The 21905-nt window shown below is 41.4% G+C and overlaps 1 protein-coding gene across 1 annotated transcript in view; it reads right to left on the reverse strand.

The window, feature by feature from the left end:
- LOC136511446 (uncharacterized) overlaps positions 1-21905 on the reverse strand; it is a 216433-nt gene that overhangs the window by 27699 nt on the left and 166829 nt on the right. The window lies entirely within an intron of this gene.

The following is a 21905-nucleotide window of genomic DNA, read 5'->3' on the forward strand; positions in this document are numbered from 1 at the left end:
ATCGACTAAGTATATTTTACTAGATGATCAGCTATATTATAAAACAGTCGATGGGGTGTTGCTTAAATGCTTAAATCAAGAAGAAGCTAAGGTGTTGATGGGCGAAGTACATGAGGGGATATGTGGAGGTCATCAATCGGCTTATAAGATGAAATGGATTATTCACATGACTGGATATTTCTGGCCAACAATACTAGAAGACTGTTTTGAATATTATAAGGGGTGCCAAGACTGTCAACATTTTGGTAATGTTCAAAGATCACCCGCATCGGCTATGAATCCAATAATCAAACCACGACCGTTTCGAGGTTGGGGAATTGATCTAATCGGCCAGAATTTTTTGCCTTCAAGTAAAGGACATAAGTTCATATTGGTAGCAACAGATTACTTCACTAAGTGGGTTGAGGCAATTCCTTTGAAGACAGTAACCTCAAAAAACATGGTTGATTTTGTCAAAGAGCATATTGTGTATCGTTTTGGAATTGCTTAAACTATTACCACCGATTAAGGGACAATGTTCACATCAGAAGAGTTTGGAGATTTTGCTGCCAGTATAGGAATTAAGCTACTAAATTCTTCTCTTTACTATGCTTAGGCTAATGGGCAGGCAGAGACATCCAATTAGATTATGATTAAGCTGATTAAGAAAAAGATTAAGGAGTAGCCAAGGAAGTGGCATTCAACGCTTAATGAGGCATTATGGGCATATAGGATGGCCTATCATAGATCGATTAAAACATCACCTTATGAACTTATGTATGGTCATAATGCAGTCCTTCCTTGGGAAATTCGAACTGGATCAAAACATGTCAGATTGCAAAAATGATTTGTCAGCCGAAGTCTATAAGAATCTTATGATAAACGACTTAGAGGACTTAAGTTGCCATCGGCTACATGCTCTTGAGAATATCAAAGCCAATAAACTAAGGATTGCAAAGTATTACAATAAAAAGGTCAAGGGCAAACACTTTTCTAAAGGATACTTAGTCTGGAAAGTAAAATTGCCAATCGGGTCAAAGGACAGCAAGTTCGGCAAATGGTCGCCTAATTGGGAATAACCTTATTGGATTAAACGTTGTGCGCCTGGCAATGCTTATATTTTGGAAACACTAGGAGGAGAAGAAGAGTTTGATAGAGCAATCAATAGAAAATATCTAAAGAAATATTATCCTAGCATTTGGATTAATACTTGACAGCCGATTAGTTCGATCATCGGTTCTAATAGCTGATACTAGAAGGGTGTCGCCTCTAGTTCAAAATAAACCTGAAGGGGGAAAAGCTAGTATGATATGTATCGCCTATAAGAGCAAAGCAAACACAGATAAATTGATGCATAGAACATGAAGTACGAAGCAAAAGAGAAACCACTTAAGACGAAGAAATTGTTTGCTAGTGTCACCTGTTACAAGCTACAGGCCAGAAAACACTTTGTTTACTATGTCATCGGCCTAGGAAGTAAGGGCTATAGAGTTGGCATCGTCGAAGAAATCCTTGACTAGGCGCTCATGATCCCTAGGGTGTTTAGTGGATGGAAAACCATGGGGAGGAAGCCAAAGCTCATGGCCAGAATAGGCTTGCGTAGCAGTCAGCGCCATGGCAGCACCATGATGAATGCCATGAAGAGCGACCTCTCTAACATGGTTTAGGATGTCATGCAAGCGAACCACTAGAATGGTGCCTCTGGCATTGATGAATCCCGCTGCATACTCCATAGCTGATCAGAGGCTTTCTAGCTAAGCCAATAGATCTAAAAGATTCAAGGGACGGATGATCAAGATCTTGAAGATAAAATTAAGTAGAGACAGAAAGTTGTGGTAAGCATCTCACCCATGATTCTAGCCTTAGCTTTGGCCAACCTATTCTCCACTAAGTCGGCCTCGAAGGATGATTAGCATCGAGCCATGGCTAGAGCTGATTCTACGATGGAGAGGCAGTCGGCAAGCTTCTGGCCAACCTAATCATTAGAGGAAAGTAGATCGTCATTGTCAATCCTCCTCCTCAGGTAGCAGGGGAGCTAGCGATAAGTTATTGATGAGGACGACCCTGGAGGTTGAGCGGAGTCGGCCCTATGCTCTAGGATGGTGGGAGCATCCCTGGTTGCACCCTTCTGATGACGGACACGCTGGTGTGATGGCACAGACCCATTGAAGACCTCCCTAGCAGACCTCTTGCTGTTCTCCATGCCTTCAAACCTATGGGAAGGCAGAATCACACCAAAGATATGAAAGGTTTGGGGTGAAGCAGGTTGTTTTTTGATCCATAGCTGTGGCCCATATATATAGCTTGGGAGGTGAGAAGATAGGCTTTGCCAGGGTTATAGAATTAAAGTCAGATATGGAAACAAAATGACACTCTAGAAATTTAGGGGACAGATCATGAAGAGACAATAGATTTGGAGTTATTGCTTCCCATAATTACAAAATATCGTGGGATTGATATGAAAGGTTTGCATTGACTGGCGATCAGCCCACCAAGACTTCTTTGGATTGAAGGGAGTCTAGATTCCCACAAGGCCGAAGGTCATCATGGACCAAATCACATCGGCCAGTTGATAAAATTGCATTAGGGGAAGAGAAAAGGCCGCCTGCTTAAAACATGCCCATATACCCAACCGATTTCTCGGTGACTGGAAAACAATGGGAAAGAAAGCCGCCTATTAAGAGATGCCCATTTATCGGTGGCTAGGAAACCATGGAAAAGAAGTCTGTGGTTTTCCCGACGGGCATTTGATGAAGTGAACAAGGGGAAGGTGTCCACACATTTTTGCCCTTGCAAACACTAGAATAGCTCTATAATCATGGTGAGAAAACTCTGGTGATGTCACAAGAGTTCTTCTAACCGCAGTAGCTAATCCTCTTACTCGAGAAGGCGCTAAAATAAGTGACACAATCACCCTATGCACAATAATTCTTCTAACCACTCAAGATCCTCATAGCAAGGAATTAGACCATGGAGGGTCTGGCAAAGCTAGGGGCACTCGAGGAAGCAAACAAAGGAGAAACATAACTAAAGTTGTTGAGTTGCTCTTGCTAGAGTCAGATAGACATTTATAGTTGGTCTGGAAAGAAAGATCCAAGCGCCCATGAAGCAATGATGCTCTCATAAAGCCTTGAAGCATGGGCTCATAAGCTGGCAAAGATGATGATAGATAATGGACCCCAGATCAAGATTCTCTACCCATGACTATGGACCTATCGGAGGCACAGGCATGAAAATTTTGGAATAAAATTACTTTTATCCCAAAATTGGGGGCATGTGTTTACACCAAAATTTGGGAAGAGGAATGCAGGAATTCGAAGCTCCCAAAGATTGTGTTATCAAGGAATCGATTGCATAAAAGTCGATATCAGCTGATTGAAATGCGATATTGAAATCAGCTCTCTTTGGATGATGCCAGTAGATAATGACAGGAAGCTACGGTTGGCATCGAGAGAAATATATCAGACTCTACAAAAAGGGAAAGATTAGGGTCCAAGTTATCTTAAATTAGGAATGTTTTATTCTATACCAAAGATTTTAATGAGTTGTACTTAAGTAGGATTCATGCTTGGGATCCGAGTATAAATATTGGACCCCGGCTATTGTAAAGAACATCCAATCAATCAAATACAATTTACCTTTTTTGGCTCTGGCCAACCCTTAGGAGTAGGAGTAGAGTAGATCTCGGCAAGTTCTTCAGCAAGCAGGGTGCATCGGTCCTACCGACCTCCGGTTTGTCTATAAGTACCATCATGGTTTATACTTTGGTTTGTACGGCTGCATCGATCCGGTCGACCTCCACTGCGAACTCCAGTATAAGCTAGTTATCGACTCTTGTCTAGTTCAAGTACAGCTACATCGATCCAGTCGACCTCCACTGCTCGAACTAGATTAAGGTCAAGTTATTGGCTCTATCTAAGGGTGGCGTCCTTTAGGTAGATTCATTAAGTTACCGATCTTGCTGATGTTTTCATTGTTATTAGTTTGCAGCAACATCAATCCGCCCGGTCAAGATTGATTTAGATTGGCCTTATATCCTTTCAGTCCGTTGTTCGCTTTATTATAACATGATGTTTCTTACTTTGAGCGATAGGTTATATTTCATTAGTTGTTCTATTTCGATCTTGATCGTGCATAGTACGCGACTAAGGCATGCATAATCTTGAAGAGGTTTGTAGGCTAGTTAAATCTAGTTTATAGTTCACCATTATGGCTGTAATGATCTGGTCAATCCATACTGATGGCACTGTAGATTGGAGGATGCTAGTTAGTAGATTTGTTCCTAATTAGGCGTGACCTTAGCTATTTGCTATGCCTACATCGGCTACATCGGCTAAATAGCCGATCGCCTATGCGTTAATGCCTACAGTGTGCATCCATGATTCTATTAAGCGTGAATAGATCTGTGTGCTTTAAGGGTTTGATTCGTTGTCTTTTTCATGGCTACATCGAGCAGGTCAAACCCCACTGTTAGAGATAGCAGGTTAAGTCTGAGGAGTCTATAGGTTTGTTCATGTGAAATAGTCGACTGTTCACACGCTGTAGTCCCTTTTCACCTGAATCGGCCATTTCTGTCGATTCATCTAAGCCTTCACGTATAGCATGTCTTTCGGAAAGCCTATCGAAGTATAGATGGTTTTATGGATTCTTAGGTTTTAGTTTGTTATTATCATTATAGCTACCATCGATCCGATCGAACCTCACTATTGATGGTAATAGATTAGATTTAGAGTGTTTGTAGATCCATTGGTATTAGACAGTTGATTTGTTTACATGCTATATCTTTTCCTGATTAGATTCATTGGCTCAATGATTTATACTGGTAATATCTACCTAGCTGACGATCTCATTTATGTGTGCGGGCATTGTACTTATTAACATAAAACTAATCATGATCCATAAGCTTTACTATCCGTAACAGCCGATTTCTATGCGTATTGGCTATTTAGTCGATTTTCCCATCTGGCTGCTCCCGAAGCGGCACACTTGGAACCATCTGGGCAAAGACCAGCATGTTCCACCTTAAATTTCTGATAAACTTTCTGTCCTTGTCAATTGCATGGTCAAATTGATTGGCACGTCTTGGGAGGAATACAAAGGATCGGTTATCCCTGCATTGAAGCCAAGCAGATGTCCAGCTCCATCGAGCAGATCCATTTGGCTTGCCATGTGCTGACGCATTTTTGTGCCAACAGAATCCAATCTATAGTGCCGATCACCCTTGTTGTAACCCTACCCCTCTGCCTATATAAAGACACCATCGCCTCATTCCAATCTACTTCGTAGTTAGGAGCAATAGCCCATGTAATCGAGCATACGAATACAAGAAGTAGCAACTGGACGTATGACTTTTACTCGCTTCTCAGGGCTCGAACTAGTATAAATCTCTATGTCTCATGTGCAACCATCTAGATCAATCTATGTGATCATGTTGCTGGATATTGCTAGAGCAAAACAATTCGACAGTTGGCATGCTAGGTAGGGGCCTTTCGTGTTCAGATTAGTATCGTGTTTCAGATGGGAATCATCATCAACATCGATGACACTGAGGAAAGGATGCAGCCAAGTGAGAAGATCACCTTTGGTAGCTTCAATTTCATCTCCATCCAGTTTGGGGACTTGCATTTGCAAGAACCCGAACTACCCGTGCAGGAGGAGGAAGCTGTGAATGTTGGGCCCTGCGCTATTGCCCAACATCTCCACCACTACGGACATGATGTCTTCACCAAGCTCATCCAAGAGAGCGATCTCGAGGCCACCCACAACTCTTGGAAGATCCATACTGGACCCCCGATTGGATCTACAATTGCCACCTAATCACTTCCTTTTGGGCATCCCGGCTAGATTAAGGAAAGCGGTGGCAATTTACTCTAACTTGCTTCAACAAGCCCTAGCGGAACCTACCAAACCTTGCACTGAGGATCACCCCATCTGTGGTCCTCACTCTCTCAAGCATTTCGAGAACCTAGTTACCAAGTTTGTTAGGATGATTGCCGACGGTGACGAAGATATGACCAACATACTAGAAGATTGGGAACATGCAGAGGACGACAGGCCTATACTAGATCTCAATCTCGACGAATATAATTAGTTCCTCCTTGATAACCTAGATTTAGAGGAGGAACTACCCAAAGAGGAAGGCACTAAGTCTAAGGAGCAACCTGAGTGTTATATGAATCTACAAGACCCCGAGCCAACTTGGGAGGCACTTGAGAAGCTCATGCTCGAAAGCGCCACTCCGCCATTGTGAGACGTTACCATCTCAGACGTCCCATACGAGACCAGCGACGAAGCACGCCAGTGCCTCCATCAAAATGATGATGTCAAAGCAGCGAACAATCACCTTCGCCAAATAGCTCAACTAGTCTCCTAGCACTCAGAAGATTCAAGGTGAGTACACCAACCTCGCGGGTGGCCAAAACTTGGCTAATCATCCCTACGGGGCCATCAGGCTATTTCAATTGGCTCCCAGGGCTCAGCCAATGACGCACCTGACACCTCAAAAGTCGCGGTTTAGTTGGTATACTCCAAAAGTATGCCATGGTCCTACTCCGCACAATCACTGACAATGCGTACTAGGGACCAAGGGCCGACCAACAGGAGGACCTAGAGCATATTGCCCCCAACCCGATCTACGGTCGACTAGGGAATGGGCAAGATGCTCGCTTGTTGATCAATGAACGGAAACAGAAACACGATACTCGCAGCCCTGCCCAACATTCAATAGCTCCTGGGAAGCAGACTTAGTCACTCATCAAACATGAGTATGTCATCTTGAGAACAACCTCAATCCCTTACAAGATACAAGCTTATTCGAGACATGTTTGAAAGGATCATGAATAGCCCATTTTAGAATCCTGGCTTCGTTGTGACCCACCTTGCCAAAGATTGCCTCGCTTACCATAAGCGTGTCATTCTAGAAGCTGAAAGGCGGATAGACCAAGAAGGGTACTCGGGAGACTATGATGATGATCAAGGCCATGATGCAGCTGTTAGAAGCTCCATGCTCATCTTTAGTGGCCCTCAAGCCTACTAGGATTGAAGGCTACAGAAGCTGACTCATAGATAGATCTGTGTGACCGCACTGGCCACCCTGCAATACCTACGCTAGTTAGAACAACTAATTACCTATGATCAAACCAATGATCCAGATCAGGTGGTTGAGGCAGGCTGATTCCCTCTAGTGGTAACTACAGTCATCGAGAACATGAGGGTGATGAAGATCCTCATGGACGGAGGTAGTGGCATCAACATCCTTTACAAGGATGCCTTCTATAGGCTAAACATGGACATAAGGAAGCTGCATGCATCATAGTCCCCCTTCCATGGCATCATCCCTGGGCAACGTGTCATGCCCCTACATATAATAGATCTCTCTATGACATTTGGCGATGTGATACACTACCGAAAAGACACACTCTCCTTTGAAGTTCTTGACTTCTAGGGACCTTACCACACCATATTTGGGACACCATGTTATGCCAAGTTCATTGTAGTCCCAAACTATGCCTACCTAAAGCTAAAGATGCTAGGACCGCGTGGCATAATCATGGTGTCGGGAAACTTCTAGAGTGCTGACCAATGTGAGAGGGACACCATCGAGTACATAGAGCCCAACAACTTGGACTCGGGGGCTTTGAGTCCCCCCTACTCAACGCTGGGGAAGAAGCTCTTGTCAATGACTTTGGGACAACAGCTTGCCGCTACCCTTGACCCATCATCCTTGGCTTTGCCGCTGGCTTCGATCCCTGCGGCCCTCATCATCGGATCTTGAGAAGGCAGCCAATGACCCATGATTACATTGGTCTTTTATTTTTTCTAAATTTCAGTTATCATTTATATCTTGCAAAGAACATTTATTTATTACATGAATAAACTATGATCCCTCGATTACCTTATGAAGAACCTCTCTGAGTTGCTCGAGGGCTAACCTTTGCAGCTATTGTGTTCCTATCTAGCACGTTCACATGTTATACTAACTTATCAACATGCTTGGGGGCTACAATGATAACCATACATGTCACCCACTCTTACTTTCTCAAGCAATCAATGTCTCATAGGCCTTGAAATGGTATAAGTGACTTAACAAGACCTTGTGTGGACTTGACCAAAGTATTTCATCTTGGTTGAATAATCCCTAGGTAGTTGGTTCGAAGCTTAAACTAGCATCAAAAACTAAAGACAGTGAAAGATAGTGCATATAAAGTCGGGTGCATCACATTACAAGACGGCCTCAAGCACCGCCCGAATCTTCTGATGAGTCAGGCATACTACCCTATACTATCATGGAGAGATCCACATCATGAATTATGGCCTTAGAAGGCTATATGGCCTATTGCTAAATCTGCCTATATAGCAAGGGACCTGTGTCAATAGGTTTCCCTCTAATGGAGCCGATGTTCAGGCCAATGTAGATTGTCTCGATGGTCACCGTCACCATGTGCACCCCGGTGGATAAGACATACTAGGCAGTTTCCTCCAGGCACCTTGGGACCCCCTTAGCTGGGAAGCCACCTCTGATGAAGAGGCAGGCCCTCCTGGCTAAGCATAGGCCGCCTAGCAGGCAGCGTGGCTAGCCGTGACTACACTCTAGAGCTCGTCTTCAAGGGACAACACCTGAGATACGTACTTTGTCTCCATGGCCAAAAGGGTCCCTACATGCAGCCACTCGGCTTTAGCAACCACGACCTTATGGTTCGCATAGTCAAACTTACACTCAGCAAGCTCGTTCCTAAGGTGCCTCGCCTTAGCCAACTCTGCTACAAACAAAGTGTGTCAGTCCAAAAATCCACATAAAATTGTAACATGATTCATTGCCGAAAACAAAACACACCTTGGACCTACTTCTGGAGCTTCTCTATCTCTTCCTAAGCAAGCGCTCGCTTCTACCTCTCCCTCCAGTACATGGAGCTAGAGGCGTGAAAAGTAGCCGTCTCTCGGGATATCCTGATAATAGCCTCAGCAATAGCTGAAAAGGAAATAAAGGTTTTACAAGCCTCACCAAATATTAAGGAGAAAGGTCCTAGCAGAAACCCTACCTTGGGTCTTGTCCTAATGGCGCTTTAGGGCAACCACCTCTCTCTCTAGCTTGGCTATCCGTGCCTTTGCTTCATTGCCCGGCTGAGAGAACCTCTCCTGGATGAATGTGGATTTTGTCAAGGAATTCTTCTAAAGATACTACAAGTGTAAGACGACATAAGTCTTAGCTTCATTCGGAATGAATCAACCAAAGACTCAGGGGCTACACCCATCGGGTCCACTATGTGGCTCTGAGTATAAACCAATGGCGACGCTCACCTGGGTGCATCCACTAGTTCAGCGCTTAGGGGCTAGAGCTCCCGACATGGATCATACCTCGAGGGTAGCGCTAAGGGAATCCACAACTGAGATGCTCTTGGTCTTCATGGCATCAACCAGGTCTCACAGTGCAGCAGACAAACTATCCATGTGTTTTTCCATCCTGTCCAGCTCTCCGAAGCCAAAGATGAGATGATGCCACTCCTCGACATCGTCGAACAAGCTCTTGCCTTTAGTGTCGAAAGCTTGCAGCGATGGACCTCCCCCTGCTAATTTAGTCCAAAACTAGAGGGGGACTAGGCAAATGTTGTCCCCCTATAGAGGAGTGTCAACCCACAGCAACACCCTCTCGAGGCCATCCTCTAGAATAACTTCCAAGGATGACCCCGACAGGTCAAGCCCATGAATCGGCTCAATGACATGCTCTTTCCCTCGGGCACCCACACTAGGAACCTAAGCAGGTTCACCCTGCACAAGCCCCACCAAGATCACCAGAGAAATATCCTCTCGAGCATCCTCCAAAGGTGGCACGCTTATGTTGAGACCAGCCACGAAGTCATTAAGGGTTTCAGTGACCCAAATCTTCTCTAAAATACTCAAATACTCAAATCCTCACTCTCGTTCGGGCAAACTCCTAGAGCTATGATCTTGCTAGTAGTATCTAGCATGATTGCTTCGGGCAACCTCTTAGTTGATAAAGTCTTCGACATGGAACTACACCCAAAAAGCAAGCATCAGGAACTCATCACCCGACAATGTCACGAGATAAAGGAATTGAACGTACATGTTCTGATTACTAGGAAGATCCAATAGCGTAGGCTTCTTTAGCTGCCTACGTGAGGTCCTAGAACCTTGCTCGAAGGGGACATACTCCACCTTTGGGCCAAAGTTGCCAACAATCGAGACTGTCCTGGCCGACGACATGTCATTGGTGGGCCTAGGCAACCCCAGAGCCCTTAGCACTATGAACAACTCTTGGAAAGCCAAATTCACATAACCAAGGCCATGACTAGCCGAGGATAACCGACGTACCTAGCACTACCGATGTCTGTGCTCGATGTTGCCTCTTCTTCTTCCTCTTGAGGGCTTCATCCCCCTCATTGGTGCTTGTAGACTCTGCTACAGCCTTGCGCCTCCTCGTCTGGATGCCTGAATCCGACGCTGCGATTGGCACAGCTTAGGCATGGAGCAGGGACAATGGCACTCATCTCTTCTCAGAGTGCAGACATCTCACCATTACTGGTGGATGTCTCTACACCATCGGTCCTTTGTTTCTGGACCTTATCCAAAGGGGCCCTCAAATGGTACTTCCAACGATCCTACAAAACGAAGCAAGTTACACGAGGAAATTAGAATGGGTTGTCAACTGATCACCAAACAACTAACACCTTACCTTGTTCTCATCATTTCTTGGCTTTGAGCTCAGTGGCTCCACTAGATAGTCTTTGCCTATGAGTTGGGATTTTGGACCCAGCACCTTGTTGGTGACAACCGGCACTTGAAGCACGGTCATCGACTCGATGGGCTCTACCGATGGACTGATAGCGTTAGGAGAGTCACACATTAGGGATGCATGTTCCCTCAAGGGCTGGATCCACACCTTTGAAAGAAGGCTACTAGGTAAGCCTGACCGGTAACCCCTCTCCTTCGATGATAGTCTTGCAGGTCACTCTCGAGTTCGTCCACTGGTTGCGGTCACTAACGACAACATTCGATCGCCAAATTATTCTCCAAAATGGGAGAAATAAACAATCTTTCTGACTCTCAAAGGAGGTGAGAAAAAAGTAGTCGGGGGAACGCTACCAAAAGGCTCTATGAAACATAAATCCTAATGTAATGGATTACAATAGCCTGACAGAGCTGTCACCTCTAGGGCTACCACAACTAATCGTAGGATTGGGCACAAACTCAGGTAAACTCTAGCCTAGACATCACTTCTACACTAGGGGTTACTACTCTACTCACAATTTATAATTAGAGCACTCAATGCAAGTAGAGTTCTTATAAATAAAATATAGTAAAGATTGAATTCAATTAACTAGAGAACTTAAAAATACCAATAGAAGAACCTGGATACAACTTAGAGATGAATCAGATCCATAGAGGTACAAAGTCAAGAAGAATCTGACAGATCTGGCTCCTCCTTAGATCTCTCTCCTCTCCTCTGTCCCTATTTTCTATAGTTCAACTAGATGAGAATCATCTAGATGGACACTACTACAATTAGGGTATGAAATAATGAAGCTCTAGAGTGTAGGATGTGTAGATGTGTGCCTCCTACAGGGGGTCTAGGTGTCCTTATATTAGACAAGGTGGAGTAGGAGGCAAGGAATCGAGGTGGAGTAGGGGTCAAGGAATCACCATATCATCGATCCACGTCAACTCCCTCAATCATGGTTGGATAAACCAACCTAAAACCACCTTAAAATCAAGGGTCCAAATCTTAGGAAGGTGTACAAGGTGGCAGAGGGCGAGGGGCCTCCGTAATGGGCCGACCGGCCTCACCACTGGGCTGGCTAGCCTGCTGCTATGGTAGGTGGGCCTCCCCTTTGGGTAGTGGATCTTAGGCTCCGTCTTGAGTCGACTTTTGTAGTTTTTGCGAGTTGAATCACTTGTTGTTGTTGGTTTGCTTGTTTGGAGTGTATGATAGTGGTCTCAGGGCAATTTTCTGGATAAATCCTCCTGCATTTATATATTCACCAAAACTTATGGAATTCATTAGTTTAAAACCCTATACCTATGTTTGGCGATGCAATTAAGTGTATATGTAGGATATATTAATGGTTTATGATTGACATTAACAACCATCAACAAGTTTCCCCACACTTGTTCTTTGCTCGTCCTCGAGTAAAGGTTAGTATGAACATAAACATAGCCATTCAAGATATAGGACTAGCATATGGATTATTCCAAAACATTCCTTGTACCTACGGTATATGTGGAGTGGCTAACATATCTCCTTGAGCAGTTGAAAAGTGGAACAACTCTCGAAGCAAAGTCATCATCCCAAATTCTCATCTCGATAACTTGGAGTTTTTTTGAAGTTTTCACAATAAAGACATAGTTCACTTTTATACTCCTCAAATGGTACTCTCAAATCACTCAATGGTGTAAAATTCCTCACCAAGGCATAAATTAGCATTGCCTTCTATTCTTTCCTACTTCTGAAAAGCTTATGTGGAGTTTAGTTAGGGATAAAATATGTAGCATACTTACCTTGCATATATTGTAAAATCAAATCCTAGATCCAAGGAGGGAAATATCATACTCTTAGATCAAGATGTGCATGTGTGTGGAAGATTTGGTGGCTAACCACATTCTACTATGCTCCTTGAAAACATATCTCTCTTGTTAAAACTTCAAATATTTGCAATAGCAGGGTCTATTTTTGTTTTCTCTTTTTCTCAGGCGGGGATCTAAGTACCCATTGTTTTCAATAACTTGGACACTTTTGTGTCCATTTTTCAACCATTTTTTCCTTTCTTTTTTTTGCATAGCCCCATGTCTCTTTTCTGCAACAAAACTTTTCAAGAGAGATATTTACAAGAAGTTGGAGCATTTATTTGGTGGAATCCTAACAAACATATTTTTGTGTTCACCCCCAGTGTAGGAGTAAAACATTTTGAGATGGATGAAAAGCATGTTTTTGCATACTTTCAGTGTAGGAGCAGCACATATATGTGGTGTGTACGTGATCTTGATCTTGGGAGCATGATTAATCTCTCAACAAGGGTCAATAGGACTTGACAAAACTCAATGCAAAGCAAGTATCTTACGTAGAAGGTTTATATCCAACAAGTACGTATATGGATCTGGTAGGAATTTATCACCATTGAGGAGTATCTGACACTATGGTTTTATAATATTTTATCAAAAACAAATTCTCCAAGTACTTTGATTCGAACCGGTAGGATTTCTAAGCCAGAGCTATATCACCCTTCACAACAACTTAGTCAATATGATTCCCACAAGAAACAAGTATATGTAAGGAATAAACATTATGTAGGCCAATCTTAAAGAGCTATATTCATATTCACTTTCAAAATTTTAACTTGAAGTGTGAAACTTGGTTCTTTTTAATTTGCATGTTTAAACAAGTGCAAAGTAGGGAGTAAGCATATGAACAAGTGAGAGGATCAAATCAAATTCTAGAAGTTGTGTGCAGACTCCTTCACCAGTTATGATGTGCTTTAGTGCTTTTGTTCACAATGGGAGTTGGCATGACCCACACACTTCTTCAAAATTATACCTAGCTTTTATTCATAGATAGAAAATGGTGAAAACACAAGGGACTCGTCTAGTGAGGGACACCAAGGAGTCAAAATTTTATTAGACTATTGAATTGGCCTAAAATCTAGAAGGAAATAAGAACAAGATTGAACTTTCTAGATTGGATCATTAAGTTGCAAAAATTCAATCAAGTCAATTTCTTCTAAGTTTTCAGGTTCAAGAAAAACTTTCAAATGTTGACCATTTACTTTGAATGTGTTACCTATAGCATCTTGAAGCATGACAACACCATGTGATAAGGCTTTAATACCTTGAATGGTCCTTACCATTTCCTTCGAAGTTTTCCATGACCGAAGAGCTTTACTCTTGAGTTGAATAGTAGAACCTTATCTCTAGGCTTGAGCTCATTGTGCTTGATTCTCTTGTCATGCCATCTTTTGGTTCTCTCTTTGTAAATCTTGGAGCTATGATAAGCCTTCTCTCTCCATTCTTCTAGCTCAGATATTTGCATTTGATGATTCTTGCCAACTAGATGGAGATCCATGTTCCACTTCTTGATTGCCCAATGGGCCCTGAATTCCAATTCAACAAGCAAATGGCATGTTTTTTCATATACAAGCTGATAAGGTGACATACCTATGGTTATTTTATATGCTGTTCGATATGCCCATAATGCATCATGAAGCTTATACTTCCATTTCTTCCCTATCTCATCCATGGTCTTTTGTAGAATGTTCTTGATTTGCTTATTTGATGTTTTAGCTTGACCGGTTGTTTGGGATGGTATAGAGTTGCAATGTTGTGCTTGACTCTGTATTCTACCAGGAACTGTCGGTATGTCTTGTCGATGAAATGTGTCCCTCCATCACTAATGACCAATTGAGGTGTTCCAAGTCATGGGAATATCACTTCATGGAACATCTTCTTGGCATGCTTGGAATCAGTAGCTCGACATGGTAATGCTTCTATCCATTTGGACACATAGTCTACCACCACCAATATGTATTCAACGTCTCTAGACTTTGGGAATGGTCCCATGTAGTCAATCCCCTAGACACCAGACAACTCCACTTGTAGGTTGTTCATGAGTGGCATTGTATCCCGAGCATTGATATTTCCTTGTTTCTGACATCTGGCACATCTTCTAACAAACTCTCTTGTATCTTGATACATCATTGCCTAGAAGAATTCGCTTTGCCAAATCTTATCATTTGTACAGAATGCTCCATAATGTCCTTCATAGGGTGATGCATGACATCTTTCTATTATTTTCATAGCTTCAACCATGGTGACACATCTCCATAGCAATCCATCTTGATAGACCCAAAAAAGATATGTATCATCCCACAAGTAGAAATGGCTTTCATGCTTAAGTTTCCTCTTGTCTTCCCCTAGTGCAACATAACCTGCAACCATATAGTTCATAATATTTGCATACCATGGGTCGGAGTCTGTTACCTTGAGGAGTGTGTCATCCCTTAAATAGTCATTAATAGTTGACTCATGTGTTTCCTTATATTGAAGCCTAGACAAGTGATTAGCTACCGAGTTCTCTACTCCTTTCTTATCTCATATTTCTATGTCAAACTCTTGGAGCAAGAGAATCCATCGGATCAACTAAGGCTTAGCATCTTTCTTAGTGAGGAGGTACTTAAGAGCAGCATGGTCTATATAAATAATTACCTTTGCCCCCACTAAGATCTAAACTTATCTATTGCAAAGACAACTACCAACAACTCTTTTTTAGTGGTAGCATAATTGAGCTACAGCCCAGACAAGGTTTTACTAGAATAGGATATAGCATAGTGCTTTTTATTCTTTGTTTGGCCTAGAATGGCTCCTACAGCAAAGTTGCTAGCATCACACATGATCTCAAAGGGTAGCTTCCAATCAGGTGGTTGGATGATTGGAGCTGAAATGAGTGCCTTCTTGAGGATTTGAAAAGATTCATGGCACTCATTGTTGAAAATCAAAGGTGCATCTTTAGCTGGGAGGCTAGTTAGGGGTCTAGCGATTTGAGAAAAGTTTTTGATGAAACATCTATAGAACCTTGCATGGCCTAGAAAGCTACCAATGCCTTTCACATTTGTGAGAGGTGGAAGCTGTTCAGTGACTTCAATTTTTGCTCTATTCACTTCTATCCCATGAGTAGACACCTTGTGTCCTAGAACTATTCCTTCTCGAACCATAAAGTGGCATTTCTCCTAGTTTAGGACTAAGTGCTTTTCTTCACTCCGTTGTAAGACTTTGTCTAAATTCTCAAGACAACCATTGAAAGTTTTATCATAGATGGTAAAATCATCCGTGAACATCGCCATGATTTTCTCAATCATGTCAGAGAAAATGGACATCATGCACCGTTGGAAGGAAGCTGGAGCATTGCATAATCCAAACGACATTTGTCGATATGCGTAACTTCCATATGGGCCTGTGAAAGTGGTCATACTTTGGTCATCAGGGTGGATAGGGATTTTGTAGCACCCGGTTTTAAGAACAAAACCAGATACACACCATATGTGAGCCTAGGAAGTCAAATCTCACATATAGCTACAAATAAGGGTAATATCAATAGACAATGCTTAATTACATAACACATTAGTATAAAGAATATAACCTCAGAGTATAGACAGTGGAAAGACAACTCTGATCTTTAGACAAAGACTCCAATTCCATAGGGACAACTGACAGGTTGATCATAAGCCTAATTCCTCCAAACTCTAGCAATCTGGTACCCATCCAAGATTTTTATCCAAATAATTGAAAAGTAAAGCAAGCGTAAGTACATGTCGTACTCAACAAATTTAATATGGGGTTCATGAGGCTCAAAAGGCTGACACTGGTTAACTGCGATTAGCTTTTAATGAGTCATGATTTTAGCAATTGAGTAGCAACAAGTTTATCACAAGCCCATAAACACATGATTAGGTAAGCATGAATAATGAATAGCATAAACAATAATCATTAATGAGCATCTTCATCATCAGTGTTCATCATCATTAACCATTAGTGATCATCTATTCCGTAAATGTTCCAAGGCCGCTTGTGACCGTGAGCACGGCTGGTATACCAGTTTTACACTCTGCAGAAGTTGTACACTTTCACTGTGAGTCATACCCTTTTGCCCGATGTAGCTAATCTCTTGACCCACTTCCAAGGAAGGTCGACAGGGTTCACTATGAAGCCTTTCAAAGGTTCGTCTAACAAGTTAGGGCCATTAGATTCACTCAACAAATAGATATAGGACCCCCCTGTCGAATGGCACAATTCCATCACGGCTATACACAAACGAGTAGAGGATGTCCTATACCTAATTCGACAAGCCATTCTTACGCCAATAAAGGTAACCACTAACTAGCTAGAAAAGGTCCTCATACTGAGCTAAAGCTAGAGCCATGTAGCCCTCACAGTTGTACTGTAAGTCTCGGATGATCACTTACAGATAAGTCCATAGGGAGAGAAATCTAGAGCACCATAAAATATCCCAATGCTCTAGCCCCCTTGTTCCATATTGCTAAAAAGCATCTTTTAGTGTTCATTGCATATACCATTAGTCAAGTTACAAGATCATGACTTTAGTTGAGCACTAGCATCATACTACCCAATGCAATACCCCAAAGGTAACAAGGCACAAGGTACAAAGTACTAGGAATTCCTTAATGGCAGTCAAGGTAGACACATGCAGTATGAATTAAATAATTAAAGGTGAATAGGTAACAAGGAAGATCCCATGCTATACTTGCCTTAAACACCGATCCTTTGGTAAGCTTTAATCTTCAATGTTCTTCTTTTTCTTCTTGATCACCATGTATATCTCACCGACTGGACTTAATCATAAAGCACCACGCAAGCATCCATATAATCATACATGAAGCAAATAATAGATCTAAATTAGAAAAGTACGCCAAACATAAAATCAAGATGAAAAGTTTGTGAAACGAATCTATGTCTCGCTACGAACACAAAGACGCGAGAAGCACGCTAATCAGAGCTACGGTTGAAAAGATACAACTACTGAGAAATCTACTCATGAAAGAAAAATATAAAACCATTAGCTTCATGTGTTTTAATGGTATAAAAACATATATAAGATATTTTATAGATAATATAAATTAAGTCAAACTTAGATTTGAATTATAAAACTAAAGTAAAACAAATCATATTTTATTTACAAAACCTAGTTGCACAATTGTTATTTAAGATATGATTCAAACCATGAAATTCTAGTATTAGTGACATGATAAACAATGTTACTAATACGTAGTTTATGCTGTTATGAATCCAACACAACTTGAATGGGCTAAAACAGAATTAAAACGCAGAAGATATGATTTCAACAAGATTTCCTTTATTAAAGTAATAGATTAAATCTAACCTTGAATTTTTAAAAGTTGAAAGCTTTCCTAACAGTAGTATGAACATGTAGATTATGAAATTACGAACCTAACGCAATTTGAATGGATCAAATTAGAGTTAAAACGGAGAAGTTATGGCTAAAACAAAATCAGTGGCAAATCTATAAATAAGTGAAAATATATTTTGGATCTAAACCGAAGAAACTATGCTTTTCAAAGAAGAAAACGTAATCTATGATTTCACTATGGTCTGTGGGTTGATTTTAGAAAACATTGGGGCTCTTTTGCAAAATTCCTTGACGAAGGGGTATGGATGAATATCGGTCGTCGGATCAGACGCGGGCGGCCGAGATTGGATCAGCGGTGGAAGAGGCGACAGTGGCCGGCCGGAATAGGGAAAATCATGGCGGTGCACCATGGCCGGCGATGGAGCTCGGCGCCAAAACTCAAAAATGACCCTACGGTGCATGGTTTTCGATGGAGAAGACATGGAAGGATAGAGGAGGAGATGGCGAACTTACTGTGAAGGATTGCGGCGGCACGGAGCAAGCGGAGGCAGCGCGGAGCTTGGCATAGCGGACGGCTCATTGGCGACATGGACAACTCGGCGGCGACGACGACGACGATGACAGCGGCGAGAGAAAGGGGAGAAAAATATAATTTACTATACGAGGGATTTCTCAAACTAGGGGCTTCCCTTACGGTAGTTTTGGTGTGCTTTGCCCAAGGGGTTGGTTGATATGTATAGGAAGGAAAACTCCCCACATCCACATCAACTAGCGATATGGTACTAATTGATGTTACACCCTCCACATTTACTAATGTGCCTAAATAATCATTAAAGCCCATTAGTAAATAAATGCATGGGCCTTTAGGATTTATTAGGATTATTGCACATGGGCTTTGAGCGTTGGAAAAAATGAGAAATTTATTATTTTCGGAATTAATTAATTTCATGGATAAAATAATTCTAGAAAAGTCTATAATTGATATTTAAGCCACAAAAAATACTCCGAGACCTCCGAAAATTGGGGGAAAATTCTCAGAGACACTTTGGAACATGATGAACCCAAATAAAGTATTTGGAGCTCATAAAAATATTGTTGGGAACTTGGAACATAAAGATTAAGGTGAAGGAGGTAGGGATTAAATTCCAGAAAGAAGCTAGAAAATTCCCAGAGATAGATATTCGTCTCCTAAACGTATAAAACACACACATTTTGCACATAGAAACACGAGGTGCGACCGGCATGAATGCAACAAACACATTTCTACCTTATGATAAATTTTAAATTAATGGAAATTTTTATTTTCCTATGTTTTCATGTGCACAATAATGCACAAATAAATTATTTTAACTCTATTTTCAAAAGTGGCAAATTTTGGGGTGTTACAATTCTACCCCCCTCAAGATGAATCTCGTCCCCGAGATTCAGACGACATTGACTAGGAGATAGGAATACTTTGCCTTTGAATTCTTCTTTACTTCCTCGTGTAGCTCCATCGTCATGATAAGGATCCCACTTTACTTTGCACACCTGTTGACCTTACTCCAATAACTTACCAAAAGGATTCCATGATTCTGATAGATACTCCAAACGATACTCAGGTAACTTCATTCACTAAGCACCTTTCCTATAATACCAATTTTCTTCCTAAAATATTTATCTTCCAACAGAGCCCGACGAAACTCCTAGTTAGAAGAAAATTGTACCACCAACCTTCAAAACATTAATGATTCCGGTCAAGTTTCTCAAACTTGAAATACAATTCTTAGCCCTTGGTGTCACCCGAACCTTCTTAACATAACTCTCCTTTGCTAAGGGCATCGGACATGACTGTGCTCCTCAAAGTGATAACACTTTCTAAGTCATAATCAATCTCATTCCAATCGAGGATATCATAAGCTCAAGACCAACATAGTGAAGATTTCCTATAGACTCTTATGATCCTCCTATATGTCACTTTTACTTCCAAAAGACAGTACTTCCATGCTCCACAATGGATAACTCCAGATAACACGTTAGGTAATTCAACTCACTGCTCCAAAAAGACAGGATAGGGAAAACAGAAGAAAATCAAAACCTGACTTTTTGTCCCACTAATCCTTATACCTTAGGCCTATAAGCTAAATGAAATTGTGGGAACACCCAACAAGATTATTGCAATCATTACAAAGATTCAACACATTCATAAGCATAATGACAATTCAACAAGCAATAATGGTGCATAACTCAATCATTGACTCAACTTATGATACTATCATCCTTGTTGTATTAGGGGTAACAATCCTAAGACATATCTTCAGATTACGCAAGAAGGCGATGAGAAACGGTTCTAAAAGCATATCAAATCAAGGGGTGAAGATGAGAAAAAAGACTTAAAACAAGCATCAAGGAGGAGATAAATATCAAGGATAGACTAGAGAAGAAAATATTAAGATTTATAGAACAAGGATTTTATAGCAATTTCAAAACCTTAAGACGGCCAATTTCTAACTAGGCTTATGTCCTATAGTCAGCATTACTCCGATACCACTCTGTAGCACATGGTTTTAAGAACAAAACCAGATACACACCATATGTGAGCCCAGGAAGTCAAATCTCACATATAGCTACAAATAAGGGTAATATCAATAGACAATGCTTATTTACATAACGTATTAGTATAAAGAATATAACCTCAGAGTATAGACAGCAGAAAGACAACTCCGATCTTCAGACAAAGACTCCAATTCCACTGGGACAACTGACTGGTTGATCATAAGCCTAATTCCTCTAAACTCTAGCAATCTGGTACCCATCCGGGATTTTTATCCAAATAATTGAAAAGTAAAGCAAGCATAAGTACATGTCATACTCAACAAATTTAACATGGGTTCATGAGGCTCAAAAGGCTAACACTGGTTAACTGCGATTAGCTTTTAATGAGTTATGATTTTAGCAATTGAGTAGCAACAAGTTTATCACAAGCCCATAAACACATGATCAGGTAAGCATGAATAATGAATAGCATAAACAGTAATCATTAATGAGCATCTTCATCACTAGTGTTCATCATCATTAACCATTAGTGATCATCTATTCCATAAATGTTCCAAGGCCGCTCGTGACCATGAGCATGGCTGATATACCAGTTTTACACTCTGCAGAGGTTGTACACTTTCACTGTGAGTCATGATTTACCCTTTCGCCTGAGGTAGCTAATCTCTTGACATACTTCTAAGGAAGGTCGGCAGGGTTCACTATGAAGCCTTTCAAAGGTTCATCTAACAAGTTAGGGCCATTAGATTCACTTGGCAAACAGATATAGGAACCTCCCAGTCGAATGACACAATTCCATCACGGCTATATACATAAGAGTAGAGGCTATCCTATACCCTATTTGGTAAGCCATTCTTACGCTAATAAAGATAACCACTAACAAGCTAGAAAAGGTCCTCATACTAAGCTAAAGCTAGAACCATGTTGCCCTCATAGTTGTACTGTAAGTCTCGGATGATCACTTATAGATAAGTCCTTAGGGAGAGAAATCTAGAGCACCATAAAATAGCCCGATGCTCTAGCCCCCTTGTTCCATGTTGCTAAAAAGCATCTTTTAGTGTTTATTGCATATACCATTAGTCAAGTTACAAGATCATGGCTTTAGTTGAGCACTAGCATCATACTACCCAATGCAATACTCCAAAGGTAACAAGGTACAAAGTACTAGGAATTCCTTAATGACAGTCAAGGTAGACACATGCAGTATGAATTAAATGATTAAAGGTGAATAGGTAACAAGGAAGATCAAATGCTATACTTGCCTTAAACATCAATCCTTTGGTAAGCTTTAATCTTCAATGTTCTTCTTTTTCTTCTTGATCACCACATATATCTCACCAACTAGACTTAACCATAAAGCACCATGCAAGCATCCATACAATCATACATGAAGCAAACAATAGATCTAAATTAGAATAGTACACCAAACATAAAATCAAGATGAAAAGTTTGTGAAACGAATCTATGTCTTGCTATGAACATAAAGACGCGAGAAGCACGCTAA

Source organism: Miscanthus floridulus, chromosome 16 (assembly GCF_019320115.1).
Source record: "Miscanthus floridulus cultivar M001 chromosome 16, ASM1932011v1, whole genome shotgun sequence".
NCBI lineage: Eukaryota > Viridiplantae > Streptophyta > Magnoliopsida > Poales > Poaceae > Miscanthus > Miscanthus floridulus.